Genomic DNA, 7,161 nt, shown 5'->3' on the forward strand with positions numbered 1-7,161 from the left:
ATAATAAATACTGGTTTGACCGCATGAGCTATACCCCCGAACCACACCCATAACCTCCATAGCTATAACCCATAATTTCCTTAGCTCTATTCCGCTCGAAAAACATGTTTTGAAATAACTCGCGCATGACCTCGTAGTAGTATTTTATGTATAATACTACTAATAATAATACTACTAATATTAATATCATAAGATTAATAATAATCTTTAATAATAATATTAACAATTAAAATAAATAAATAAAATAAGTAATACGGAGCATTATAGAGAGAATTGAGATAGTGGATGAAAAATGGAACCGAAATCGTGCATTTTAAACAACATTACGCGCACCTAACCCCCATGCGATCACATGGGATTTAGCTAGTGTGGCCATGCGATCGCATGGTTATGTAATACAGATCATATTCTTGCCGTCACTTCATTTGTGTAATATAAGTAATTATATATATTATTTAATATATAATATATTTAATCTTTAGAATTAATTAAATATTATATTATATTCTCGTGCATAGTTGATTTGTAATTTTAGCACCGATGAATTGTACATTGACTCTCAACTTGCGTGCCGATTTCGGTTTTTCGAACGTCCTTTCGTATGCTTAGAAAACTTGTACCTTACGTTTCGCGACACATACCTTTAACAATAATTAGACTTTAATCAATGAAAAACAATCCCACTCAAAGTGTACTTATTCATTTGAGTGTTTTGGTCATTTGCTTCTATAAATCCTCATTTCGTTGTATATACATATTATCGAAACGTTTTATGACTAAGTTAATATATATATATATATATATATATATATATATATATATATATATATATATATATATATATATATATATATATATATATATATATATATATATATATATATATATATATATATATATATGTATATATATGTATATATTTTCATTTCGAAATATAAATTTGGAGTATTTATTTAACAACATATAATATATAGTTTTTCAAAACTAATGATACTCAAAACTTATATATCTTGAAATCGTTTAAAATAATAAGAAATATTATTTCGTAACATTTGTATTTTTAAAGTTTATAACTGATATACTTCATTTATATACAAACGTTTACAAAGACATTTTAATAATCAAATTATTTTATATTCAAAATCATTTTAAGGTAAAACGTCGATTTACTCCACTTGTCGATATCCATTTTCTAAGTTATTTATATTCCCTAATTTCACTTTCACATTAAATAATATAAAAACTAAATTGTTATTTTAACAAAAGTCACGAGTGAAATGTAGTAGAGCATGTATTGGAAATCAAACAAGAATCCCTACTAACTTTTGTCTAACTCTTGTTAAGTGACACTTTGTTCTTACCTGAAATCACTTTACCATTTATTCCGGATACCGTTAAAAAGGAAAGGTTTCCTAAATCAAAGTGGACCTCTCAACAGAGACTCAAAATCATAATTCAATGTATCTGATAATTCAATCATTTAATATTATCCTCTAATTCCATCGATACTTATATTAAATATATTTTGAAACAAATACGTTCATGTAAAGTATTATATGTCTAATACTTTGTTAACATTTTCAAGTTACAATATATACACATATACATATATAATCATATCCGTTCATATAATGGTTCGTGAATCATTGAAATTTGGTCGAGGTTAAATGAACGTATGAACACAGTTTAAAATTCTTGAGATTTAACTTAACAAACTTTGCTTATCGTGTCGAAATAATGTAAAGATAAAGTTTACATTTGGTTGGAAATTTCTGGGTTGTCACAACACATATATTTATCTTACTCCGTATTATTATTATTATTTATATTATTATTATAAATATTATTAAAATTATTATTATAAATCTTAATCTTATCATTAGTACTATACATAAAATATTACGACGAGGTCATGCGTGACTCATTTCAAAATGAGTTTTTCGAGTGGGATAGAGCTAAGGAAATTAAGGGTTATAGCTATGGAGGTTATGGGTAATGTTCGGGGGTATGCTCGTGAGGTCGATCTAGTGTTTATCATCTCTGTTGCGTCTACGTACCTTTCCTACAATATTGAATCTCAATATTGATACGTGAGCATTCATAACTTATTTTTATATATTTATAGTGTATCCCTGACTAGTGCTCGAGTAAATATGATTAGGCATGCTTGTATGTTTAATTTTGTCATTAAATAGTTTATGATAAATTAAGAGTTTAATACATATATTACTGATATAAGGTATATGATATGCATGTCGTTGGAAAGCTAGTGAAAAATTAATAACTTTTTATTTAGCAAGCGTATGATTTCGATGAACGGTTTAAAAGATATAGTCGAATGAATTATCATTAATCCTTGTATTATTATTAAAAATGATTATTATTATTACCATCGTCGTTATTATCGTCGTTATTATTATTATCTGATTACTAATATTATTATCATTATTATTATTATCGATATCAATATAAATATTATCATTAAAATTTGCTATTATTATTATTATTATTATTATTAATACTATCGTTATTATCATTAAGGTTATTATTATTATTATTATTATTATTATTATTATTATTATTATCATCATCATTATCATTAAAACTAATATTACTATCATCTAATTATTATGATTACTATTATTATCGTTATTTATGCGATATAAAAGATGACTAAAAGTTATTAAACAAATCGATTAGGAAATAATGAGTATGCGTATCATGATGAAATTAAAATAATATAAGATATTGATCTAGATAAAAATATCGTTTTTATTATTTTTATCATTATTATTATCATTAAAAGTATCATTAATATTAAAACTATCATTTTATTAAAATTATCATTTTTAATAGAAATATCATTGTTATTATAAAATATCATTATTATTATTATTATTATTATTATTATTATCATTTTAGTATTATTATTATTAAAAATTATCATTTTGAATAGAATTATTATTTTTATATAAAAATATTATTATTATTACTGTTAATATTAAAAAGTATCGTTATTATTATCATGATTAGAATTATCATTTTATCATAATTAATATCATCATTAGTAAATATAAATATTAATATTGTTATTAGTAGAATAATAATAATAATTATTATTATTACAAAATAATACAACTTTTACTTATTATTATTATCAATATTATTTATTCAAATAAATATGTAATTCAGAGATATTTTTACCACACGTAATATAATTACATTAATAATTCATAACACTATATTTTTAAGATTTTGAATGAACTGTATAAATTTTATTACTTGAGATATATAAAAGTATATTTTTTATCATATATAAATTTTAATATAAATTTTATTTATAAATAAATGATTTGTATTATTTACTCTAATAAAATTTGATAAATATATTTAATTATATAAAACGACTATATTTGAGTTACATTATATGTATGTATAAATTTTGGAAATCATTTTTAGACAAGTTGGACTTTTGTTAACCTTTGCATATTAGCCTCGAGCATTAGGATTGTGATACACTATGACTTGACTTAAATTGTTAGACAGATATTGACCAACATATAAATATATATATATACTTAATATAGGTTCGTGAATCCGAGACCAACCTTGCACTTGTTCAATGACGTCATATGTATTTTCACTACGAAATATAGTATAGTGAGTTTCATTTGCTCCATTTTAAATGCTTTTGCAATATATATTTTTAGGACTGAGGATACATGAGCTGTGATAATGCTAAAAACGAACATATATTTCATAGCATTATCCCTCAAGAAAGACAAGCTTTTAGTTGCAATTGTTCTATTTACAAGTGATATTCATTTAAATAATAAAAGGTGAAGACAAAAGACAGATTCGACAAATTGAAGATACAAACGACCAAAAAGCTCAAAAGTACAAAGTACAATCAAAGTGGTTCCAATTATTGATAAGAAACGTCTTAAAATTACAAGAGTACAAGACGCGAAACGCAAAATACAAGATATTAAATTGTACGTTAGGACCTTCGAAAAACCGGAACCGGGACCAAAGTCAACTCTCAACGCTCGACGCAACGGACTAAAAATTACAAGTCAACTATGCACATAAATATAATATAATATTTAAATAATTCTAATAATTATTTATATATTATATTTATTTATTAAATCCGTCGGCAGAATGCAAACAACAACATGTGAGCTGGAAAAAGGGGCCATGCGATCGTATGGCCTGGAAGGCAAAAACCCATGCGATCGCATGGCAGTAGGTGACAGGTCTGGTCCTATAAATTTCGCAGTTTTGAGCGATCTTTTAGACATCTTTTTCTCTTCTCATTCATACGTAAAGAGATATATATATATATATATATATATATATATATATATATATATATATATATATATATATATATATATATATATATTATATTTTAATTTTAATTTTAATTTTAATTTTAAATTCTAATAATAAGGGTATGTTAGCGAATGTTGTAAGGGTGTAAGTCGAAATTCTGTCCGTGTAACGCTACGCTATTTTTAATCACTGTAAGTTATGGTTAATGTTATTTTTAAATTAATGTCTTGTAGCTAAGTTATTATTATGCTTATTTAATGCCGAAGTAATCATGATGTTGGGCTGAATATTAAAAATGGGTAATTGGGCTTTGTATCATAATTGGGGTTTGGATAAAAGAACGACACTTGTGGAAATTAGACTATGGGCTATTAATGGGTTTTATATTAACTAAATGATACCTCGTTGATTTAATATATAGACTTATAATTTGACGTATTTATATATAACCACATACGCTTGACTGGGTACGATGGGCGGGATATCTATAAATACCAATAATTGTTCATTTTACCAGACACGGAACTGGATTAATAGTTAATAGACTTGTTGAAACAGGGGTGGATTACATTCAAGGGTAATTGGTGTAATTGTTAACAAAGTAGTAAAACCTTGGACTACACACAGTCGATAACCTGGTGTATTCATTAAACAAAGTATTAAGACCTTGTTACAATTCGAATCCCCAATTAGTTGGAATATTTGACTTCGGGAATAAGAATAATTTGACGAAGACTTTCGCACTTTATGATTATGACTGATGGACTATTATGGACAAATCCGTATGGACATATCGAATAATCCAGGACAAAGGACAATTAACCCATGGTAATAAAACTAAAATCAACACGTCAAACATCATGATTACGGAAGTTTAAATAAGCATAATTTATATATTTCATATTTAATTGCACTTTTAATTATCACACTTTTATTTATTGTCATTTTATTTAATTGCATTTTTAATTATCGTACTCTTTAATTATTGCAATTTTATTTTATCACACTTTTATTTATCGCAATTTCATTATCGTTATTTACTTTACGCTTTAAATTAAATTATATTTATTTTTAATATTTTACATTAGGTTTTAACTGCGACTAAAGTTTTAAAATTGACAAATCGGTTATTAAACGGTAAAAACCCCCTTTATAATAATAATACTACTTATATATATATTTTTGTATTTTTACAATTATAAGTTAAAACTAATATAGCGATAAGCTTGTTTAAAAGATCCCTGTAGAACGAACCGGACTTACTAAAAACTACACTACTGTACGATTAGGTATACTGCCTATAAGTGTTATAGCAAGGTTTAAGTATATCCACTCTATAAATAAATAAATAACTTGTGTAAAATTGTATCGTATTTAATAGTATTTCCTTGCAAAAATAATACTATTTCCTAGTACACCTCGCACACATCAAGTATTTTTGGCGCCGCTGCCGGGGAACATTCTTGCTTAAACGCCGGAAGCGCAACGCTATATATAAAAAAAATAAAAATATTTTTAGTAAGTTTTAGTTATTTTGTTGTAAAAATATGCGTTTTTAATTTTAAAAATACAAAAATATAAAAAGAAAAAAAACAAAATTTAAGTATTTTTAAGAGTTTGTTAAATATATAAGTTCTATAAAGTTTATTTATCTTTATTTTATAAAAATATAAGTTTTATTTAATTTATATAAATATATTATATAAATATCTAAATCAGAAAACAGAAAAAAAAATTAAATATAAAAGACTCGACCCGTACTGTAGCAGCCCATTTACTGGCCCGAAACCCTAGCTCATGCGATCGCATGAGCCCGAAGGCAAAACTTCATGCGATCGCATGAAGTACTCTGACACGCCCTAATAGATTCTCGTACTGCATTAATTACGGGTAATTATTATTATTATTATTAATTAAACCCCAATTAGGGTATTATTATTATATTATTTAGTTTTAATTTTATTAATTTGTTTTATTTAGTTTAATTAGTTTTAATAAATTATAAAATTAATAGTTTTATAAAATAAATAATATAAAAATAATATTTTTATAAAATTGTACTTTTTGCAACTTTAAGTTTATTTTTATATTTTGTATATTTTTATTTGTTTTAGCATAATATTTGTATTTTTCGCTCGTATTTAATTCTAAAACATAGTTTTTGCCATAGTTATTTTTATTTCTAGATTTCTAGGCTTTGTCGTAAAATCCCTTAAGTACTTTTTCTTTAGACTAAGATTTAGGTGCTTTAGAATTTTGCGACGCCGTTTTTAAAAATTTAGTACCTTTTTAAGTTATTGCCATTTGGGATATAATTTTTCTGTTAAGCTTTAATATTTTTAGACGCAACTTTTAATTCTTAGATTTTAGTTCCTTTTTAAGTTTCGACGCGCTACTTTCTTATTTTTATTTTTCGACGCCTTTTATTTTTCGCCATTTTCTGACGCAATCTTTTTCTTTCTTATTTCTCGACGCTCTAGTTTTTAGGACTTAGATTTTTTCTATTTCTTCTCTAAAATTTCTTTAAATTTCGACGAAAAATTATTTTAAGCGGTTAAATTGATAGACATCCAAATTTTCTGTTTCGTAGTAATAGTTGGATTTGTTAGTGGCTGAGTTCTGAGCTTCCGATTTAAAGGGTTCTGGCTCCCTGCTGCATCTATTGACTATTTGAAACGTGGGCAAAAGCAGAAAAGTCTATTAATTTGATAACTTATATAATTTTTATTTTTATAACTAATAGGATATTCAGTGAATGCACCGAGCAAAACGTTCACCACCTTTTGTACGTTCACCACCTGTAACTCGATCAAGACATCTAGC

Source organism: Rutidosis leptorrhynchoides, chromosome 10 (assembly GCF_046630445.1).
Source record: "Rutidosis leptorrhynchoides isolate AG116_Rl617_1_P2 chromosome 10, CSIRO_AGI_Rlap_v1, whole genome shotgun sequence".
Lineage (NCBI taxonomy): Eukaryota > Viridiplantae > Streptophyta > Magnoliopsida > Asterales > Asteraceae > Rutidosis > Rutidosis leptorrhynchoides.